The 23,236-nt window shown below is 41.4% G+C and overlaps 1 long non-coding RNA gene across 1 annotated transcript; it reads left to right on the forward strand.

The window, feature by feature from the left end:
* The first annotated feature begins 835 nt into the window (after positions 1 to 835).
* LOC121028587 (uncharacterized) lies at positions 836 to 22,164 on the forward strand. The gene is made up of 3 exons (XR_005789325.1): positions 836 to 1,282; positions 3,439 to 3,478; positions 21,886 to 22,164. It is a non-coding gene; the product is annotated as an uncharacterized LOC121028587 (long non-coding RNA).
* The last annotated feature ends 1,072 nt before the right edge of the window (positions 22,165 to 23,236 follow it).

A 23,236-nucleotide genomic window follows, 5' to 3' on the forward strand; every position in this document is an offset into this window, starting at 1 on the left:
GTAGAACCTGCTGCCTAAGGGGAAACCTACGGCTGTCAGTGTCTGAAGACCTGAACTGGAAGCCTCAGCGCTTGGGAGCCTTATTTCTACTAACACCAGCCATCAAATATAGTTGGCCTTCGATTGCAGAACTGAAAAGCAAATACCAATCAAGCAACTCTGCTGGTGGAAGCTAGTCTATGAACCACCCCCCCCCCCCGGCCCAATCTCACCCCCCAATTATTTCCTGTAAAATATTCTGGAAAGACTGCATTTTGGGTTTGTTGGAAACAAATGAAAAGACCGACGTTTCCTTTCCTCAACATTTCCAGACACGACTAAAATATGTGTCTCCATTTTTTAAACAGCCCATTAAATGTTTTCCTATTTGAAAACGTGGTGGAAAGCGTCCAGCCACAAGCCTAATCGATAGAAATCAAGATTGTTTTGCGTTTTCATTTGAAGCTTGGTCTTTTAGGGTTAAAAGACGCCACGGCCTGCAACTGAAAATAAAGGGGGTAAATTACAGATTTTTTTTTTTTCCTTTTTAATCTGGGATACTTTTTAGCCACACTGGACATTTCACAGCCTGCTTCCTTTTAAAAAGAAAAGTCGCCACAGAACCATAGCGAGAATGCAGAAAGCAAGGATTTAAACAAGTAGACCCCCCCCTCCCCCCATCAGTACTACTGTTCCGGGAATAGTCTCATTCGGAGGAACAAATGAGGTCCTTCCTTTAGGACGCGCAGGGGCAGCTGCTCGAGGCCCGGGGAGCGCTCGACTCGGGCCATCGGCTCGCGGGGCAGCGGCGGCCGCGCGAGCTCGCGCTCCGCCAGCGCCGCGCCGGCCTTGGGGCCAACCGCGGGGCCTCCTGTGGTGGGGAGAGGCCGCCGGGTCCTCGGCGCCCCGCAGCGGTGGCGGGGAGCCCCGCCACCGAGGTTAAGACGTCTTTCCGTGCTTAGCTTCCCCCCGCCTTCTCTCTCCGGATTCTTCGGCAAACGCCGCCTCTCCCTTCCCGTCCCGCGCGGGCCCCACGCGGAGCGGGGCGGAAGCAGCTTCCGGGCCCTTCGCGGGTGTGCGGGCGGCGCGGCCCTTCCGGCCCCGGCTGGCAGCGAACCGCGCGTGGGTCGGGGCACGTCCCCGGCGGCTGCCAAGAGCCCCGCTTTGTCTCCGGGGACCGCTGGGCCCCGCGTTCCCTCCTTCTTTCCCCGCCAGCCTCGCCTAGCTTCCAGGTGCTCCAGGAAGTGGCCGGAGCGGAGACTTGCGGCCTCAAATGCCTCAGACGGGAGCCTGCCTTCTCCTGGTGAGGGCTCAGGGCTTCCAAACCCTCAACTCACAACGCCGGGGCAGAAGCCTAGCCCCCGGGTTCATCTTTTAAGATGTGAAGGCGGGGGGGGGGGGGGGGGGGATTTTACCCCCTGCTTGCTACCGCCTCCCGGCTATTTCCAAAATACATTTAATTGAGTAACATATTCATTCTCCTCCTAGTTCAGCTTAAGGTGAACTAGGGTAGACGTGGGGGTTGCAGGAGTGGTGAGTAGAAGTTTCTGAACATTGGATGTTCCTAGAGAGACTAGACTAGTGCTTTTCTAGTCGGGGGAACTTCTTGCCTCTCTAATGTTCTCGCCCCCATTTCAGTTGCAGAGTCAAACCCTGCCTTGCCTCAAGTCTCACTTCTAGAAAGTTTCTAGAAAGTTTCTAGAGAAGTTTCCTGTACTACTTCCCACTCTTTCAGCTGAGCCCCTCCTCAAAACGCCACCTTTTACACGGGGAGCTTTGTTCTACCGTACTGAACTGTGACCGTGAGACTGTGAACTAGACTATCCATTTGTGTTAGTCTTGGCTCCCCCAAGAGGATCTCAAGCTTCTTGAGGGCAGGGCCCTTGACTTCCAGTAACCTGAAGGGTTGGTTTCTATAGCATCAGTAGGAGCTTAAGTTATAAAATAAGGTGATTGTTCTTGTTGACTTTTAAGTATTTCTCTAAAATGTATATGGCTTCTCAGTATCCTGAAAATTTGATATGTATCCTGGATGACTCTGAGCCAACCTCTATGTCAAATACTACACATACATTAACTCGTTTAATCCTTACTCAGCCTCAAGCAGGAGGTATTTTTAGTGTATTTTGATTTTACGGCAAAGGAAATGGAAGGGTCCAAGATGTTAAGTAACTTGTCCATTGAATCCAGAGCCCAAACTCTTATCCCCTGAATAGTAGTGCTTCTCCACAGGGCCAATCACATGAACCCTCTACAAAGAGTTATCAGCCATCTCCGTTCAATTCAAGGACTATGGTGGGTAATTGCTCATTGGTAAAGAATTAGCGGGAGAAAATGATTTTAATATCAGACATATATGCAAACTGTAGCTACACATTCTTGGGAAAATAAGCAAATGACAAATACTTGCATGAAAACAAAGCTAAAGAGAGAGATCAAATTTATTTAAAAAAAATTTTTTTTTCAACGTTTATTTATTTTTGGGACAGAGAGAGACAGAGCATGAACGGGGGAGGGGCAGAGAGAGAGGGAGACACAGAATCGGAAACAGGCTCCAAGCCATCAGCCCAGAGCCTGACGCGGGGCTCGAACTCACGGACTGCGAGATCGTGACCTGGCTGAAGTCGGACGCTCAACCGACTGCGCCACCCAGGCGCCCCAAGAGAGAGATCAAATTTAACAATAAAGTCCATGAGAGAAGTAATTAACAATAGGAGGCTTTTTTTCAAATCTGGCACTAATTGATTAAGGGAATAATTTGCAGGGAGAAGAAAGATACCCTTTATATGCACAAGTTCTGTCTGTCACACACCTAACAAGTGGACAAAAATGGGAATATTCAATATGAAATACAGATGTCTTGTCTCCATGAAAGTAAGCATCTGTACAACTGGAAACATTTGCACAATATTCCATCTTCCAGTTTTCATTTGGTTATTTTATCCACTGCAAATCCAGTCACAATTCACATTTGAAGAAAAAGAAGAGAAGAATTTATCTTCACTGGAAAGCACTAGTCTTCGTAGTTTACAACTTAGCACTTACAACTTAGTGCCTGACTGCCTTAGTCAGAGGATCATGTGACTCTTGATCTCAGGGCAGTGAGTTCGAGCCTCGTGTTGGGTGTAGAGATAACTTAAATAAATAAAACTTAAAAGAAACCCCAACTTTGCACCTCTTGATTAAGAGTAACCAGAGGAACCAGGCTGAACAAGAACTTGAAGAAATATATTATGAGGCCTAAAGAGAGCCAGTTTTTAAAAGCCAGTTATTCCCAGTACTCAATTTACACAAAGTCAGGTTAAGAGTTGTATGTAGAAGAACATACTTTGCTTCTTCCTACTCTTCTAACTTTTGTAAGTGAACAAGGACTTGGCATAACTACAAGCATTATAATAGTACTGATATTATTTAGTTACGGAATTACAGATCATCTAATCTGGTCTTTCTATTTAACAGGTGAAGAAACAAGCCCAGAAAGGTGCTAGCAGCAATAGTGGTAAGAAAAAATATTTGCTTATATCTTTACTATGTACTAAAGTGGACATTAAAAATGGCAGGCAAAATTAATCTCAGGATAGATATCTTAATAACATCAGTAATTAATTACTATATTAAATATAGTAATTATAGTAATTACACTAATTATTAAATATTGAAGATCTAAATGTTATTAAGAATAGATGGATTTGGATAACTAGATATATGGCCAGAGGGTTTCTTCCTTCCTACTTACCTCTGTGAATCCTACAGAAAGGGTGGCTGTTGAAATCCCTCTTATCCCATGGGTAAAGAGAAACTGAAGGATCCATTTTATTTCTTCCACTTCAGAAATTCTTTATATGGTTTGACAGATGAGACAGGAACAACATCAAGAAGAAAGCCAAACTTCTTAACTGTCTTGCCCAACCCACTCAGACAGCATGTTAGCTTCCTTGTTGCTGCTTGATTCAGGCACCATGAACTTGAGGGCATTCTGGGACACTGGTGTGTTCCCCATGGACCACAAGGACTAAACTTGCAATTCATTATGTTATATAAAAATGAACCCCTCTACTAGAGACATCCAGACTTTAGCAACTTGTGACAACTTATGTTTTTTAATGTTTATTTATTATTGAAAGTCAGAGAGAGTCAGAGCGTGAGCAGGGGAGGGGCAGAGGGAGAGGGAGACACAGAATCTGAAGCAGGCTCCAGGCTCTGAGCTGTTAGCACAGAGCCTGACGCGGGCTCAAACTCGCAAGCTGCAAGATCATGACCTGAGCCAAAGTCGGATGTTTAACTGACTGAGCCACCCAGGCACCCTGTGACAACTTATTTTTTTTATGTTAACGTTTATTGAAGGCTTTCTTTGTATCTGATGCTGAGCTAAGAGCCTTATATACATTACTCTTCACCATAGCCTTATGATGTGGGTTTTATTATCCCCATTGACAGATGGAGAAACTGAGGCTTACTGAAGTTTTAGAAGTTTCTCACCGGAACATAATGAGTGGTTAGTAAAGTTAAATTTGCAGCCTGTTACGGTTAAATCCTCACATGTTGAAGCCTGACTTCTTAAGAATGTGAGAATAATGTAAGACTAACCTTAAATTTAACGTTAGCTTTAAAATGTTTGTATTTTAGGTGTTAGGGAATTTCTCACTGTGAGTCAGAAAAGGTTGCACAGCCATAGCGAAGGTGTTAGGGATGGCAGTACCAGGTCTAGTGGTTTAGCATCAGGGTTCGGGGCAGGGGCAGTTGTCTAATCAGACTGGCTCCAGCTGCTAAGCTTTCCATTTATCTAACTTGATTTTCAGTCTCCCTGGCAATTTTCTGAGCTACGTGTATCTTCCATTTCCGCTTAAATCACCAATAGTCAGTTTCTGTTGCTTACAACTAAGAATCCTGATTCATGTACCATGTGATATACCAAATGATGCTGCTTTGAAATTTTTTTTTTTAAGATTTTATTTTTAAGTGAAATTCACAACCCTGAGATCAAGGGTCGCATGCTCTACTGACAGAGCCAGCCAGGTGCCCCAATGTGCTTTGACATTTTTTAAGACCAGTGGGCTGTGGCTAGGAATTGTGGGAGGGAAGTTGGACTTATAATGTAGAAAGTATCTATATAATATGGGCCAGATGGCAGCTTCTTCAGATTCTACTTTCTCTTTTTCCCTACCTTTGGGCTCTTTTCCTTTTTTAAGTTTTATTTATTTAAGTAATCTCTACACCCAATGGGGGGCTTGAACTCACAACCCCCAGAGAAAGAGTCACATATTCCTTCGACTAAGCCAGCCAGTTGCCCCGGACTCTTCTAATGCACACCCGTTTGGCCTTGTTAAATCTAAATAAATATACTTAAAAAGCTAAAGATGAGCCTGTGCCCACCAAGAAAGCATAAGTGTATCTCATTGAGTTGTAGAACATAGCTTATTTTCTATTTTATTTTACGGTTTTCCTATCTCCTCGAGTAATTATTCTTCTGAAGCTGACCCTTTATGTACAACAGTAGCTGATACTTGTTGATAGCTTACATTGTGCTAGGCACTGTGCTGAACACTTCACATGGATTGGCTCATTTAAATCCTCTCAACTATGAGGTGTAGGTAGGTACTGTTATTACCCCTATTTTAAAGAAGAGGAAATTAAGAGGAAAGGTCACCCACATAGAAAATGGCAAAGTTCACTCTTAGCGTTGTGGCTCCTGAGCACTTATTCTTCAAAACATTGTATATTCTCTTCCCCCTAAGTGGCTTGACTGATCCAACTTTTTTTTCCTTACCCTTCCTCTTTCTCATTTTCTATCTCTAGTTTTTTTTCTTTCTTTTTTTATTAAATTTTTTTTTAATGTAACTTTATTTTGGAGAGAGAGAGATAGAACAGAGCACGAGCAGGGGATGGGCAGAGAGAGAGGGAGACACAGAATGTGAAGCAGGCTCCAGGCTCTGAGCTGTCAGCACAGAGCCCGACGTGGGGCTGGAACCCACGAACTGTGAGATCATGACCTGAGCTGAAGTCAGACGGATGCCTAACCGACTGAGCCACCCAGGCGCCCCTGTTTTTTTCTTTCTTAATTGAGAATGACATGAAAGCATCCAGTTCAGTCCTTAATTGAGCATCTGTAATTGTGTGAGGTGACTGGTCGGGTATCTCTCAGCTGCAGGTGCCCTTGAGAAGCACCGTTTGGTTTGCTCTTCTGGCCCTAGGAATTCCTTCTGACCTCACCTTTTCCTGACCTCCACTATCTCTGTCCCTCCCCACCCACTTGGAACTTCTGTTCTCATCTCCTCACTCTGGTTTTTCTTGCTGTCTTATATTTGAATCCTGTCTCATGACTTTGCTCCTTCATTAATCAAAACACTTATTCAGAGATGATGTGAAATTTTACAGAGAGAAGGTAGCATCCTTTTTCAAGGAGTTTATAAATCATTATGAAGCATATAATCTACTGCCTAGTTTATGTGATGTTACATTATTTATTAATATTTTTATTAGAATTTAGTTAGGCATTTAAGCTTTAGGATTTTATTATAAAAGTCCTATAGAACGGGGGCACCTGCTGGCTCAGTAGGAAGGGCATGTGACTCTTGACCTCAGGGTCATGAGTTTGAGCCCCACATAGGGTGTAGAGATTACTTGAAATAAATAAATAAATAAATAAATAAATAAATAAATAAATAAATAAGTAAGTTAAAACAAGTCCTATAGAACAATTGGAGTTGACACTCCTTTCTCTCCAAAATGTGTCACTTGAGAATAAACCTCTAATTCTGGTTGGGGCAGTGATCAGCGTGTGATTTGGGTTGAATGCTAAGGTTTTATGATGACATTTGCTGGAGAAGACAAGGTATCTGGTAAATGTTAACATAAACTACATGCCCCAGATTGACTGTGAAAGACAAGGGAATGGAAAGAGAAGACAGTAAGAATTATAGAAACTTGGGGCTCTTCAAGTACTTGTGAGTCAGGAAGGAAGAAAAGGGAGGATAAGATAGATGGAAATGACCCTGGGGAGATTGTGTGTTTAGGATAAAGGAGATCTCATTTTGGGAAAATTCTGTAGATGGAATCTAAGGATATTACCAAGTCAGACAAAGCCTTTGTGGTTTCAAGGTGATCTGTTTTTCTAGATCCAGTGCTGGAATATGTGAGAGGTGAAGAAATTAAAAACAAAACAAACCCAACTATGGTTTAGTTTAAAAAAGAAAAACAGGGGTGCCTGGGTAGCTTGGTCTGTTAGGCATGTGACTTTGGCTCAGGTCATGATCTCATGGTTCATGAGTTTGAGCCCCATATCGGGCTTTGTGCTGACAGTTCAGAGCCTGGAGCCTGCTTCAGATTCTGTATCTCCCTCTCTCTCTGCCCTCCCCTGCTCATGCTCTGTCTTTCTCTCTCTCTCTCAAAAATAAACATTAAAAAGAAGAAAGAAAGAAAACCAGAGTTAGGAACAACTGTAAAAGCAAAGATAACTTACCCATAATTTAATGTGTCTGTGCAGTTATTCATGTATGTGCATATTTGTCTCTTTAGGAAGAGCCTTTCCTCCTAAGGCCACATCACTCACATTGTTCACCTGCCTTCTTGAATTCCCTCCAAAGAGCCACACTCTTTCTTCCCCAGGGAGTTTGCAACCTGGGATGAATCCCCTCCCACCCCCATTTTCCCCTGAGACTTTGAGGCCTTAGCTAAATGATGCTTCCTCAGAGAGACCTTAACCTAGTACCCTCTGTTTCCTTTACGCACTTAATCACGGTTCGCAAATGTAGTTTTATATTTTTTGTCTTTATTTCTTGACCAAAAGCAACTAAATCCTGAAACGCATAGTGTTTTCCCCCACGTAAGGTTCCTGTTGGTAACTACTAAATAGACATTGGGTTAATGTTTATATTAACAAGGGTCTGACTAGGCTGCTGTAACAAAGGAATCTAAAAATATAGTGGCTTAAACATGGCTGGAGTTTAGTTCTCTCACGTGTAAAATTTCAGAGGAAGGTAGGAGCCCAGATCGGTGGGGTGCCTTAGCACCGTGAGGTCATTCACAATCTGAGTTTCTCCCACTGTGCTGCTCCAGTGTCCCTAGGTCTTGTCCACATGGTATATCCATGCCACCTCCACATTCCCACTCTGTTTTGTAGGAACAGGGGTAGAGTGAAAGTAGAGGGCAAGCAATTTCCTATAAAGTAAGTGACTTGGAAGTGGCTCACCTCCCTTCCACTCACATTTTATTGTGATAAACTTAGTCATACGGCCACACCTAGCTGCGAAGAATACTAGGAAATGCTGTCTCTGGGTGGTGTAGTCACGAGCCATCTCAAATGGAAGAGGGAGGGGTGTCTGGCTGGCTCAGTCAGAAGAGCTGGCAACTCTTGATCTCGGGTCGGGGTCATAAGTTTGAGCCCCACTTGGTTGTAGAGATTCCTTAAAGAAGTAAATAAACTTTAGAGAAAAAAGTAAACAGGAAGAAGGTGAGAATGAGAATTGGGGATTAACTAACCATCTGTTCCATTGTTGGATAAATGCTTGTTGAAAGAATGAATATTCTTTTTTAAGTTTATTTATTTTGAGGGGCGGCTGGGTGGCGCAGTCGGTTAAGCGTCCGACTTCAGCCAGGTCACGATCTCGCGGTCCGTGAGTTCGAGCCCCGCGTCAGGCTCTGGGCTGATGGCTCGGAGCCTGGAGCCTGTTTCCGATTCTGTGTCTCCCTCTCTCTCTGCCCCTCCCCCGTTCATGCTCTGTCTCTCTCTGTCCCAAAAATAAATAAATGTTGAAAAAAAAAATTAAAAAAAAAAGTTTATTTATTTTGAGAGAGACAGAGAGAGACAGAGAAAGAGTGCATGAGGAGAGGGGCATCGAGAGTGGGAGAGAGAGAGAGAATCCTAAGTAGCCTCCATGCTGTCAGCTCAGAGCCAACTCAGGGCTCTGAGCTCACAAACCCTGAGATCATGACCAGGGCCCAAATCAAGAGTTGGTCGCTTAACTGACTGAGCCACCCAGGCTCCCCTGAATATTCATTCATATATTATCAGAGGTTGGAATAACATAGGGGTTTGAGGAGTGTGTTTTAGAACTCCAGAAAATAGGGATGTGATACAAAAATATTAGACACCGGGGCGCCTGGGTGGCTTGGTCGGTTAAGCGTCTGACTTCAGCTCAGGTCATGATCTCACGGTCCGTGAGTTCGAGCCCTGCGTTGGGCTCTGGGCTGACAGCTCAGAGCCTGGAGCCTGTTTTGGATTCTGTGTCTCCCTCTCTCTGACCCTCCCCCGTTCATGCTCTGTCTCTCTCTGTCTCAAAAATAAATAAACGTTTAAAAAAATATATTAGACACTAAGATAACATCAAATATACTCTGCTTCAACCTGTTCACCTGCAATTTGGGGGCCAAGGGAGGATTAAAAAAAATCAAGAAATTGAGCAAGGCAGGTGCAGGGCAGCTCTGGGTGTTTTGACTACACACCTGGTTTTGTTACAGTTTGCATATAAAATCTCTGCCTTCGGCAAGCTTCCAGAAATAAGCCTTTAGCTAATAAGATTAGCTTCTCTCCAATCCTTCTGTTGCCAGACGGGAGCTATTTTGAGGCAAAGACGTTACTTGACTACTGACTTTTTCTCTCCGTTATCCTAAATTTCACACTAACAAAGGCCTTGAAATTCTAAGTTCCAAAACAGAGCCAAACCAAATAGTAACCATTTAAAAGACGTGGATACAATTTATTTTCCACCGATGTATCCTGATGCAAAACCCACATTTTAAGGAGCACAGGCAGAGTATGGAGCTGTATGACAATGTTTGCACCTGCCCTCCTCTTTGAGGGGCTAAGGGCATGTGGGCAAGGCTTATCAGCAGCTGGCCTCACCGCATCGGGAAAGATGAAAGGAAGTGGCCCACTTGTCGCCACAGCCCAAGTTGTCTTCATGTCTGCGGTTGCAGGAGACGCTGGGCTTGGCATTATTAGCCTCTCCTTCCTTAAATTCCCTCAGCACAAAAAAAGTAACCACCCCCCACCCACCCTCCCCTTATATTTGGCCAGAAGGTTAGGAAACAACCCCTCTCTCTGCCTTTTGCCCTATCAAACTCCTTGCAGCTGAGCTCATGGGTCTGTCCTCTGTGAAACGTGCTCCAAGGAGAGTGAATCCCTGGTCTGCTGTCCTCCCTTAGCATTTTCTACTTTTCAGAGTACTTACTACTTTGGGAGTTGAAATTCTTCCATTTGTGCCTTTTCCTTGTAAACTTCTCCAGGATAGACACCATATCTTATTAGTCGTTGATTCTCTCTGCCTTGTACAATACCTGGCACATGGTAGGCACGTGATAAATATAAATGTTTGTGGAATGCATGAATGAGAGAATGATTGAGTGAATGAGGGAACAATTCTTTGCGTTCTGTCTGTAGCTTCTCAGCTATTCTAAGGTGCTCATTATTCCTGAGGCTTAGGAACCCAAAGTGTGGTTCCAAATTCTTCCTTGTTTCCCAAAAAAAATTTTTTTTACTTGCTTGCTGAAGTTAAATTGAAGTTCAAAATTCTTTAATGGAAAATTGGCTTTTCATTAGGCAATGAGGTGTAAAAATGGTTTAAATGTAAATGTTTGAATTAACATACAACTAAAACTCAATGAAACTGAAGTGTAACCCGTCAGTCAATCAAAAAGTGTAAATAACTGATACTTAGAGTCTTTTCTGTCTTGACAGGGGGTGGAGGTCAGAGAAAAGTTGGTGCTTGGGCCTTAGTGGGGGTGGAAGAGGATGGGAGGTCAAAGGGTCATCTAGGTAGAAGCAGAAGAAAGGGGAACTAGGGGCTACTGATTTAGCACTTCCTTAATAGCTCAGTTTTAGGGAGAGAAGTAAGGCCCACTGTGCTCCTGTTTGCAATTTTGTGAGAACAATGTTGAGAACTACCCGCACACAGATTTGATTTAGGTGGATGTGCATGTGTGCACTTAAAAAAAGTTGACTTTGTTGCAGAGGAACTGCATTTTCAGAAGAGTTAATTGAGGGTCATATAACCTGGATTGTACCCTAAAATATCTCTGCTGGTGGTAGTAGAACAGTTGGGGTACTTTGCATGGCTGACTAGGTGATATTGGAGATGTGCCTGGACAGGAAAGGGTAGAAGTTATGCCAAGATTTGATTTTGAGTGGAGCCTCTGGATCAAGAGACTGCTATAATCTGTGTTTTGTGTTATCAGAGGATCTGCGATCCCTCAGGTTTTACAGATAGAGCTGCTTAAATAGCTCAAGGCACTTTGCAAACTTCCAGTTAGTTTTCTCAGTACCTTCGGAAGTGGAAAGCAAATGTGTGCAGAGGCCCAGTGCTACACAATTGGTTTAAAATTTGCTGCTTATTCAATGCCAAATTATCAGTCTGACTTTTTTTTTTTTTTTTTTTTTTTTTTACCCCTCCTTGAGCTGCAGTTGAGCTAGAGTATTAGTTGAGAGTCAGTGTCCTAGGTGTGTTTTGGCTTCACCCCGAGTAGCTATGTAACATATCACAGACCACTTCTCTCTGGTGGAGGTGAGACTCCATGAATCCTTAGGGCTCATTCCAGACCTAAGGCTTTCCATGTTAGTAGTACTCCATTGCCACAACTAGAGTGAGCATTTGACTTAGCAAACCAGTAGCAGAGTTTTGGAACACATGTCTTTTAACCCGTTTAACCTCTACTTTTGTTTTACTTTTTAAGCTTTTTTGTTGAAGCGTAGCATACATAAAGTGTGGTAAATACACACTGTGGACTAATCTTAAGAGTACAGTTTGCTGACTATTTTTAAAGGAGGTATCGAGTTGTGATTTAGCTGTAATAATTCAGCCTTTTTATCATTTTATTTATTTTATTATTTTTAAAGTTTATTTATTTTTGAGAGGGAGAGAGAAAGAGAAAGCATGAGTCAGGGAGGGGCAGAGAGAGAGGAGGAGAGAGAGAATCCCACGCAGGTTCCACGCTGTCAGCGCAGAGGCTGATGTAGGGCTCAAACCCACGAACCATGAGATCATGACCTGAGCCTAAATCAAGAGTTGGATGTTTAATTGAATGAGTCACCCAGGCGCCCCAAGATTCAGCCTTTTTAGATGTATGGTTTGATGAGTTTTGATAATTATATACTGTTATGTAACACTACCAAAGTCAAGATGTAAATGATTTCCATCATCCCAAAAAAGTCCCTTGTGGCCTGTGCAGTCAGTCCCCTCTTACCCCAAGCTCCTGGCAACCACTGCTCTGTTTTCTATCCCTGTAACTTTGCCTTTACCAAAGTGTCACATAAATGAAATCATACCATATGTAGACTGTAATGTCTGACTTTTTCCCTATAATCATTTTTTTTCCTCTTGTGCGCACAAGTAGGGGAGGAGCAGAGGGAGAGGGAAAGAGAGCTTCTTAAGCAGACTTCATGCCCAGCACTGAGCCTGACATGGGGCTCAATCTGACAAATGGTGAGATCATGACCTGAGCCAAAATCAAGAGTTGGATGCTCAACTGACTGAGCCACCCAGGTGCTCCTATAATCTTTTTGAGATTCATTACTACCCATATAATGGCCATCTATATCAAGATATAGTACTTTTCTGCACCTGAAATGTTCTCTCATGTCCTTTTCCAGTCAGTAACCTCCTCCCACTTTTCTGATTTCTACCATTATATTAGTCTTACCTATTTTGTGTTTCAGATAAATCGAATCATACAGTAGGCACTGTATGGCTTTTTAAAAATGTAATATCTATAAGATTCATTCATCTCCTAGCTAGTAATAATAGTTTATTCAAAAATCACTGTGTGAAAATAAATAAATAAAAATAAACATTTTAATAAGTAAATAAATATCACTGTATGGCATTCCATTGTATAAATATACCACATTTCATTTATCCATTCTACTGATAGCATTTGGGTTGCTTCTAGTATTTGGCTATTTTGAGTGAAGCTGTTATGAACATCCTTGCTGATGTCTTTTGACAGTATTCTTTTGAGAACATGCACTCCCATCTCTTAGATACATTCCTAAGAGTGGAATTGCTGGATTATGGGCGAGGCGTATGTTTAGCTTTAGTACATGCTGCCAAATAGTTTTCTAAAGTGGTCATACCAATTTATCCTCACTGTCAGTGTATGAGAGTTCCAGTTACCCCACAGCCTTTTTAAATATATATATATATATATATATATATATATATATATATATATCTATATATTTTTTTTAATGTTTATTTTTTGAGACAGGGAGAGACAGCATGAACGGGGGAGGGGCAGAGAGAGAGGGAGACACAGAATCTGAAACAGGCTCCAGGCTCTGAGCTGTCAGCACAGAGCCCGACGCGGGGCTCGAACTCACAGACCACGAGATCATGACCTGAGCCGAAGTCAGATGCTTAACCGACTGAGCCCCCCAGGCGCCCCACCTCACAGCCTTTTTAATGCTTGGTACTGCCAGTCATAGTTTAGCCTTTCTGGAGAGTTCTACAATTCTAAATAGTTACCACTATTTTTTCCCCATTTTTAAAATTGTGATAAGATATACATACACAGAATTTACTATCGTAACCATTTTTAAGTGTGCAGCTCAGTGGTATTAAACACATTCATAATGTTGTACAACCATCACCACCATCCATCTCTAGAGTTCTTCTTATAAAACTGAAACTCTATACCCATTAAATAGTAACTCCCCACTCCCCTCTTTATTCTAGCCCCTGGCAACCAGCATTCTACTTTCTGTCTCTATGAATTTGACTACCCTAAGTACCTCATATAAGTGGAATCATACAGTATTTGTCTTTTTGTGACTGGCTTCTTTCATTTAGCCCAATGTGCTCAGGGTTCCCCTAAAAACTGTCACGTTGTAGCAAAGTTGCAGAATTTCTTTCCTTTTTAAAGCTAAATAGCAACCACTGTATATTATTTCAGGCTAAATAACATTCATATTTTGCTTATTCACTCATTCAGTAGTAGACACTTGTATTCCTTCTATGTTTTAGTTTTTATCAGTAATGCTGCTATGCATATGGGTGTACAACTGTCCCTTTGAGACCCCACTTCCATTTCTTTTGGGTATATATACTCAGAAGTGGATTTGCTGGATCATATGATAATTCTATTTTTAATTTTTTGAGGAACCACAATACTGTTTTCCATGATGGCTGTACCATTTTACATTCCACCAACAGTACACGAGTGTTCAATTTCTCCATATCCCATCAACATTTGTTGGGTATGAGGTGATATTTTATTGTAGTTTTGATTGGCATTTCCCTGATGATTAATGCTATTGATCATCTTTCCATGTGCTTATTGGCCATTTGTATATCTCTTCAAGTCCTTTGCCCATTTTTAAACTGGGCTATTTAGCTTTTTTGTTGTTGAGTTAGGAGTTCTCTTTATATTCTGGATATTAGTAAATACTACTTTTAAATAGAGTGAAATTGCATGTGCAGTACCAATAATGCAATTCAGAGGTGTGGAGAATCAAGAGTGGTTACTGATAAGACAACCAACAGGGGCAAGCAGTTGTAGAGGCACCTTTTGTTACCAAAAGGACCCAAGTTTTAAAAATTTATCATATCTGTATCACTAAGAAATAGTGGTGGTGGTGGTACAGAGCCTTCCCTCCCTGATTCAATGACTCCACCTCCCCTTTAATATTTATTTAATTCTAGTTTCCCTGGAAGGAAATATCTAGGGGATTGGTTGGTGAGGACCTCCGTATTTTGGCCTTATCAAAAGAAATAGGTGACTTTATTCCTCCTCATTTGAGATGGCCTTTGGAGGCCTGTATCAAACCTCCACTGAAATCAGAGTAATAAATATTCAAGAATGGCAAGGAGGTTACAGAGAATCCATGAATGGGGTGTGGGTCCATGTATGTGTCTGGAGCAAAAATATGCTTCATATTTGCAAAGATAGTAGTTTCCAGGAAACATAGTGAGGCTGAAGGGTCCATTTAGAATTCAGCTGTTATTCTTTTTTTTTTTTTAATTTTTTAATGTTTTCTTTATTTTTGAGAGAGAGAAAGAGAATGAGGAGGGGAGGGGCAGAAAGACAAGGACACAGAATCTGAAGCAGGCTCCAAAGCTGTCAGCACAAGAGCCCGATGTGGGGCTCCAACCCATGAGCCATGGGATCATGACCTGAGCTGAAATTGGACGCTTAAACAACTGAGCCACCCAGGCACCTCATTGAATTCAGCTGTTATTCTTATTTTATTATTTTTAATGTTTATGTATTTTTGAAGGAGAGAGAGACAGTATGAGCAGGGGAGGGGCAGAGAGAGAGGGAGACACGGAATTTGAAATGGGCTCCAGGCTCTGAGCAGTCAACACAGAACCCAATGCAGGGCTTGAACTCATGAACCACGAGATAATGACCTGCGCCAAAGTCCGATGCTTGACCGACTGAGCCGCCCGGGTGCCCCTCAGCTGTTATTCTTGATGTTAATAGCACCAACCAGGTTTGAGTTGGTGGGCTATGGGTGGGCCTTGCAATATAGTTGTTCATTTGAAAATATGCCTCTGAGAGTACAGCTAAAAACTGCGAGATTTTTTGTACTCTACACCTAATGTAGAATGTATAATGGAGTTTTTATGTATACCTAAGAATCACTGTGCATTTTAGAGTATTTCTGGCCACTCTACAAATACATGAATCAGATTAAAGAATAGTCAGTCAGACTTGAATTAAATATATATTCCCATAATGGTTATTATCTTTTTTTCCTGGCTTGACATTATTATAGCAAGCTAAAATAATAGGAGATAAGTAGCTATTATAAATGAACCATTAAAAGCAACAGTAAGCCAAAGTTATCATTGATCTCTCCCTGTCTCTTACTTTATAAAAACTAATGTAGTGAATTGCCATGGAGTTACCTACTTTAATAATAAATCTGTTGTGTCAGGGCAGTGACCTGATGTTTTCTTTTACTCATAATTTATAGTCTATTGATTTAATCCTCTGACTATCTCACCCTATTTGTGTAGCATAAAACCATTTCTTAATTGAAAGACAAAGGTAGCTTGGATGAAACCACAGAATATTTTTATTGAAGATTTCTACTTGATCAATAGCCAAATAAATATGAACTTATTTTCAGTGACAGTTTCAAGTTTGAAAGACGAAAAAAAAAAAAAAGGAAATGCTTTGATTCATCATCTATGTGGATAATCGATTTATAGATGTATTTAGAAATTTAGATTTTTTTTTTCCCATGGGCAGTGGCGGGAGGCTTATGGAAACATTTTAAGAAGACACTAGCTTCTTTTTTTAGTGAGTCATAAACAAGAATGTAGAAAATGAACTCAAGTAGCAGACAGTTTAAAGTGACTACATAAAACATTGATGTGCTACTAAAGCTCTTCCCTCAACTTATTGAAGAGAAAGCCAGCACTTTATATGCCCCTCCAGCCAATAACTGATGCCTTTCCCTTTGGCTATACACACCAGAATGCCAGGTGCCACACCACCACTCTCTCCCTTGAATAGAATTAGCTGCCAACTTCCTCTTACTGTCAGTTTTAGATTTCTGGCAAGGACTGTTACCATCGCCCTGCCATACCCCATCTCCGTCTGCACAGATCCTTTTTTTTTTTTTTTTCCGTCCGCACAGATCTTGAGCAGTTCCAGTTCCTGAGCTTTTTTTCACCTGTTTCAGGCAAAAGTGTAACGAGTACCATCAAATATTGCCGAGAAAAAGCTAAGAAAATGGCAACTATAATAGAGATGAAACACAGGATTAATTTGGCAGAAGGCTCTTCTCTATTTTTGTCCGCTTGCCTATTTGTTTATTTATTTTTCTTTAGATGTCATAGATCTTACCCAGGTAAGCTAAAAAAAAAAAAAAAAAAAAAAAGACCATGCATCATTGTCATGTCACAAGCATAACTCAGCTTGGAAGGAAGCAATTTGAGGATGGCTATCCTATTACCATGCTTTATTTTTTCTTCACCTAATGCAGATAGCTGTAGAGAATATGGAGGAATACCTTAACATTCACCCCTTGAAGAGAAAGCAGTGATTTTTTATGGTGCTTGTAATTCATGCCATCAATTTTATACGTGGTAGGTCCATGTCAAAATCAGAGTAATTAAATGGAATGGCAGTCCTGTTAAATGTGTTCATGCCATTGCATTGGCAATAAAGCATGTGCAAATTTACAATTAAGGCTTGTCTTTCTCCTTAGCCGTAGAGAATTGTGACAAACATTAAGTTGCACAGTCATAGGGATCCAAAAGAGTATTCATCAAAATAAAAACACCAGGTGGATAGTCTCAGGATTATAATATCTTCTTATGCAATTACTCTTTTTCACTGCATATTTTTTGACTGAATAATAATTACTTTTGCACTGAGAAAAGGCAGGATCAGCTAGTTTAAACTTGTTTTATTACAACCCTCCTTTTTAAAATTTGCAAGGCAGCATAGAGCCATAACTGTTTATTCAGATAAAAGTATATTTGTTCCAGTTCTTAGCTTTCAGAGGGTGACAGACTGTTTCAAATACAGCACACTGAGCTTTTAATACAGTCGCTTTGGTGCTACAAAACACGCCATTAAGATGCATATGGATGGTGTGGTTAATTTCCTAAGCTATCACTAGGAATCATCAATACAACAGAGATAAAGGAGTTTTGAAACCTAGCCCAAGCAGTGAATTGACAGCCATCTTTTAACCACCATGACCTAAGAATGACCCTGAGCCCCTCTGAGTGCAGGAGTTAGATATGTTGCAGAGCGCAGGAATCGGATATCTAACAGGCCTGGAGGCCCCCACTGTGTGGCAACTGCAGAACCACTTGCAAGGTCTGACACACAGATTAGGTGACAAACAGTGATGTCAACTCCATGCTCTTTTTTATTTTTTTTTAAATTTCAAAACAGACAGAATTGTGAACGTTTCGTGTTTATTAGGCTGTTCCCTCCTTTGTAAGCTTGTTAAGATTCATAAAAGTACACTCACCAAGTTTTTATATTGTTTAAAACACTCTAATTTGACTGTATCTGCAAATATTGGTACTGTGTGCGGGTACACATTTTGCACATACACTCCTCAAGAATTAATTTTATAGCAATGGAACAATATATTCTAAAGTGCTCCAAATCGTCCATGGTACTTTATGATAAAATGTACCCTTTGTTTTGTTTTTGGTAGCTCTTTATTCCTAAGTCTTGCTTACATTTTAAATTTCTTGCTTAAATCTTTATAACTTGGTTAGTAATTATGGTTTTTGGGAAACACATATACAGGGCTGCAGAATACGCATTTAGGCTCAGTTGCCTTGCTCCCTTATTACAGAAATGGTATATGAAACAGTTATTGTAATAAAGCAGAGATGTTAATAAGGGGATAGACATTCAGAGGAGCTAAGGAATAGGAATGCAGGCTACCTCATTAGCTTTCAGTGATTAAAGTGGAGAGTTTGTCTTTCGTAACAGTTCTTTTCCTAGGATTCTCATGAATGAAAAGTAGATACACTCACCTTAACAAAAGATATAAATTACAGTATTTGTATTATTAGCATATGTGTAATGACTAAAATGTTCATATATCAATCAGGGAAAATGCAACTGGGATGGTATCTATACAGTTTCCTCCAAGTGCCAAATGCATTTAAAAAAATGATTCACAAACAATAAACAATCATAGCAATACCCTGTTTCTCTGAACTTTCTCTGGTTTTCCGTTTTTCAAAGAACACTGTAGCTTGCAAGTCAATCTTGCATTTGGAATTTGCCAGTCACTTTGGAAGTTCTGCAGGGTCTTTGTGGGGTCTGTGACCTGAGGCTGTGCTAAACACAGTAGAGCTGGAGCTCCCACCCTGACTCCATGGGGGTGGGGATGGAGGGGGGGGGGCAGGGAGAACCGCTGCCTTCTAATTGTAGTGCTGAAAAATAGCAGAGGTTTTGAATCAGATCTTCACAAATACCACACTTAAGCTGAATCACCTCCCCTCTGGGGCCATTGCAGAATGCCAAATTCAACTGCTACATTCACTCCCAAACCCATGCTTTTCTCAGGATGGCATTTCATGGTTATTGTTCTTTGCTGTCCTTTTAATGAGAGAAACAGGTAGTGATGTGCATACTCTAATTGGTAATGCTTTCTAATAATCTTGTAATCTGGGTTTGTAAATAGTTTTGTGGAAAGTGTGGAGGGATCTGGGACTCAGAGAAGAGTATTACTTCCCTGGCTCTGTGACAAATGAGGATTTTAATCTGATTCATAACCTTTTACAAACAGCTCCATCTTGACCAGAGCACTGTGTTTGGTGACCTATTCAATTTATTAATGTTTCACATTGGGCCTAAGTGCCTACAATGGGGAAATGACAACAAGTGAGTACTGGTGACTTCATTAACTTGGCCAATACTGGTAAACGGATGGGTTGACATTATGGAAGTGTGCCCCATGGAAACCCTTCTACCTGAGGACAAAGAGAGTGAGACCCAGTCTTGCTATCAGCTGCTTCTGCAATTTGTGTGTTCAGCTGCTCCGCTCATTTGCATACACCCCAATGCTTTTTATTTTGTAGGCACTATCTTGTTCGCCCAAATGATACCTCCCTGTAAGTGGGACTCATCTTTGGCTTGACTTGTGTATCATCACAAATCTTGAATGCTTTAGGAAGTAGAATGTTTCATGGTTCAGTTTCAGGAAGGAGAGACCATTCCATTTTACCTCTTGTAAGAAGAGATTTAAATACAGAGAATTTTGTCTTTATGCAATTGGAGTTATGAGCTCAGTGTTCTGAGTCTGCAGGAGCGACTCCCAGAACAGTACTGCAGAACTAGCCTGAAGTGTTAGCTGCTACTTGATCAGGAAGGCCAGGAATCAGGAGGCTGCCATAGAACTATGGATCTAAAAGCCCACCACAGTAGCCTCAACAAAACTAGTGACTGGATGCTGGAATTTTGCTGTGGAAAAATCCATATGTCTTCTCCCCAGCCCTACCTGCTAGCAGCAAGAGAAAGAATAGCAGGGTGATTGGTCCCACCTCTTTCCCACCTTCCAGATCTCAAGATCTCATGTGATTACATCTTCTTGGTGGATCCCGATTTCAGAACTGTTGCTGGAAGGGAATGTGAGCTTTCTAGTCTCTGCAGTACTGGAAGGCACCCCCAAGGGGAGTTGTAGTGGATGTTGATTGCTAATTTATCATTTCCATCTCATAGCCTAAATAAGCAAAAACATGTAACAGGATAGGAAATCCATGGGTTCTCCTTCTCTTCCTGGTGCCCTTTGGTTTTCATTTAGACAAGTGAATTTCTTCCAGAAAAGTAATAAAAATAATGATGATTCTACAATATTTTTCTACTGTTTGTCTGAAATATATTGGCAACTTTATAGTCCTTTCTCAGATATGGATTGAAGGTGTACTAACCTGGGTCTCAGAGATTCTTCAACTTCTTCCATCTTGTGTTCCAGCCAGTTGCTTTGGAACTGTCCATTGGCTCCCACTTGCTTTTGTCTCGCTGTGCCCATTCCCCTCATATTATTGCTTAGGTGGGATTGGGTTTTTTGGACTCAGCTTTCTTACTGGAAGTTATTGTTGGGATCTTCCTTGTTCTAGGCTCAGGGGCTAGAGGAAGCCTTAAACAAATACTCACCTCTGTTCTTCTAACCCCAGCCTAGGTGTGTCATTTGGACCCCCAATCATCCAGAAGGGAGTTGGGCCAGTAACCGTTATGTTACTGAAGTGTTCTTAAATTTATTTGTTATAAAAATTTCAGACAGTCGTGCATGGGTGGCTCAGTTGGTTAAGCGTCCCACTCTTGATTTCCACTCAGGGGATGATCTCACAGTTCCTGATTTCAGGCCCTGTGTTGGGCTCTGCGCTGGCAGCACAGAGCCTGCTTGGGATTCTCTCTCTCTTTCTCTTTCTGCCCCTCCCCTGCTCGCTCGCTCTCTCTCTCTCTCTCTCTCTCTCTCAAAATAAATAAATAAACTTCAAATCTCAAACAGAGCTAGATATGTCACGGAGTAAATAGAAACATTCAGGGACTGCATTTATTTTCCATCGCTGAGCTGCCCTGACCTTGCTGGAATTGGCACCTAGCACAGTCACAGAGTAGGCGTGCTATATTGGTTGAATAATGATGGAATTCGGTGACCCTGATGCCACATTCTCAGAACTCACTCAGGTATTTTGGTGAGAATTATGCTCTAAGCTTATGCATCTTCCTTTGGAGTGCAGACTTTACAAAGTGCTATGCCGTCAAGCCATCTGACTATACTATTGTGGCTTAATTACAAAAGAGAGTGATTATGCTATGTGTTAGAGCTCTTCAGGTAACTTCTTGACTCACCTGAGAGGCCAGGGACAGTCTTCAAGGACAGCTGGTCCAGGCTCACGTGGTATCATTAGAACGTGTCTTCCTTTCCCCTCCAGTGGATATATGGCTTACGTTCTGCTGTACTCAGTTCATTGCCAAGCTATATACGATGGCTTCAAGCAACTGCAAGAACACATCAACCCAGTAACAAAGCCAGTGACAAAGAGAGTTCACTTTCCCAAAGCACAAACCGGAGTCTAAGACCTAAACCTCCTTAGCCGGAATTGGCCTGATTTAGGTCATGGGCCTATTTAGGAACCAGTCGGTGGCTGCGGGAATGGGATGCTCTGATCGATTTAGTCTTGGGCTTAAACTCTATCCTGAAATCCAGAGATAGAATCTGCTTCTTCGGAATGGGGCTGGAGTAGATCCCTAAATGGGAATTGAAGAGTTGTTGTCATAGGAAGCAGAGTAGATGTCAGATAGCAAAAGCAACGTTAAGTCCACCATAAGCAGAAGGCAAACTACCTGTACAAAGAAGATAGTGTGTCCCCAGAAACTCAACAGATATGAAGAGACATCCTGAAATTTCTGGCTGTTTTTCAGTGTCTGGGCCACAGATCCATTTGACTCTCTGAAAGCATTTTTGTTTTCATTAAACAGATGAAATAAAAACTGAGACGCCAACTTTAAGGACGTGAGTCTAGAGCTAAACTGAGATGGATGGACCAAGATGGAATACACCCTGCAGTTTTCAAGAACGATTCAGAACTTTGGGCACTATTTGTCTGGATTGCTGTTTTTAATCTGAAGTTGTTTTTGCGATAATGTAACACTTAAAAAAGAAAAAAAAACCCTCAAGCATACCCAAATGTACAGGGTGGTATAATGAACCCCCCATGTACTCACTACCCAAATTAAATTGCTATATTGATTTTGTCATTTTCTTCATCCATCATCTCCTTTTCCCCCTTTGCTGAAATATTCTAAAGCATATCCCGGGTATCATGCCATTTTACCCCTTCATTTCTCATTATGAAAAAAATTTAAAGTAGCCTTATTTTATCATTGTTATTTACCACAACTGGGCATGATTTAGCCAGAAATCCAAACATTCTGGGGCATCAGGAGCTTCAACTCCTTTCTCCTAAAACCACAGAAGCCAAATACATCTCTGACCCAGTACCAAGCCTACTGAGTATTCACAATACTGAAAAGATTGCAGCATTCCAAACAATATGAAAGGAATTAAAAAGATAGGTGTATTCTATGCCTTCATGGACAGAACTTTGGCTGGTTTCCTACTGGATCAGTTCAGACATTTGAAAGGTACCACGGCTGCCAGGTGGGTGGATTTGAATCATATTTAACAGTTGTCTTTTTTTTTTTTTTTTTTAAGGGACTTAACGTTTCCTCCTTTGAGATTTCAACTGATTGTTTTCTTTTCTGGAAATTGATCTCTCCAGAAAACTACTTATGAGTAGGACGCTCAAAATTTATTTTGATGTTATTAATACTGTCTTGGGTTTCAATACAGGCACCCCAATCTGGCTAGCTTGAGACATTTTCTTGTCTACAGTTTGATATGCAGGGATAATCAAATTCTAGAAGAAACTTGGGGTTAGGATTTTTACATTAAAAAATTCAGTTGGAGTTGTTGTCAGAGAGATCATAAGTCAAAGTTTAAATATGTGGTTTAAGTAAAATATCTGGTCTAGTTTCTGCAAAGTTTCCAGGGAACCTTGTTCCCTGAACCTATAATTCAGAAAGTCTCATGAGCCTTTGATCTCTGACAGCATTGCCATTGTTATTGATCCAGGTGAAACAAGGCAGGGGTGGGAAGAGCAGCTGGAAAGAGCTATTGATTTATTTATTTGACAGATATTTATGGGATTTCTGTTATGTGCTGGGCACTATGCTAGTACGTGGGTAAATTAAAGAAGAAATGACAAGAACCTTGGTTACAAGGAGCTTATAGTCTACTGGAGTAGAGGTAAGACCTTTACCCAAAGTA

This window comes from Herpailurus yagouaroundi, unplaced genomic scaffold (genome assembly GCF_014898765.1).
Source record: "Herpailurus yagouaroundi ecotype Mexico unplaced genomic scaffold, PumYag 100, whole genome shotgun sequence".
Lineage (NCBI taxonomy): Eukaryota > Metazoa > Chordata > Mammalia > Carnivora > Felidae > Herpailurus > Herpailurus yagouaroundi.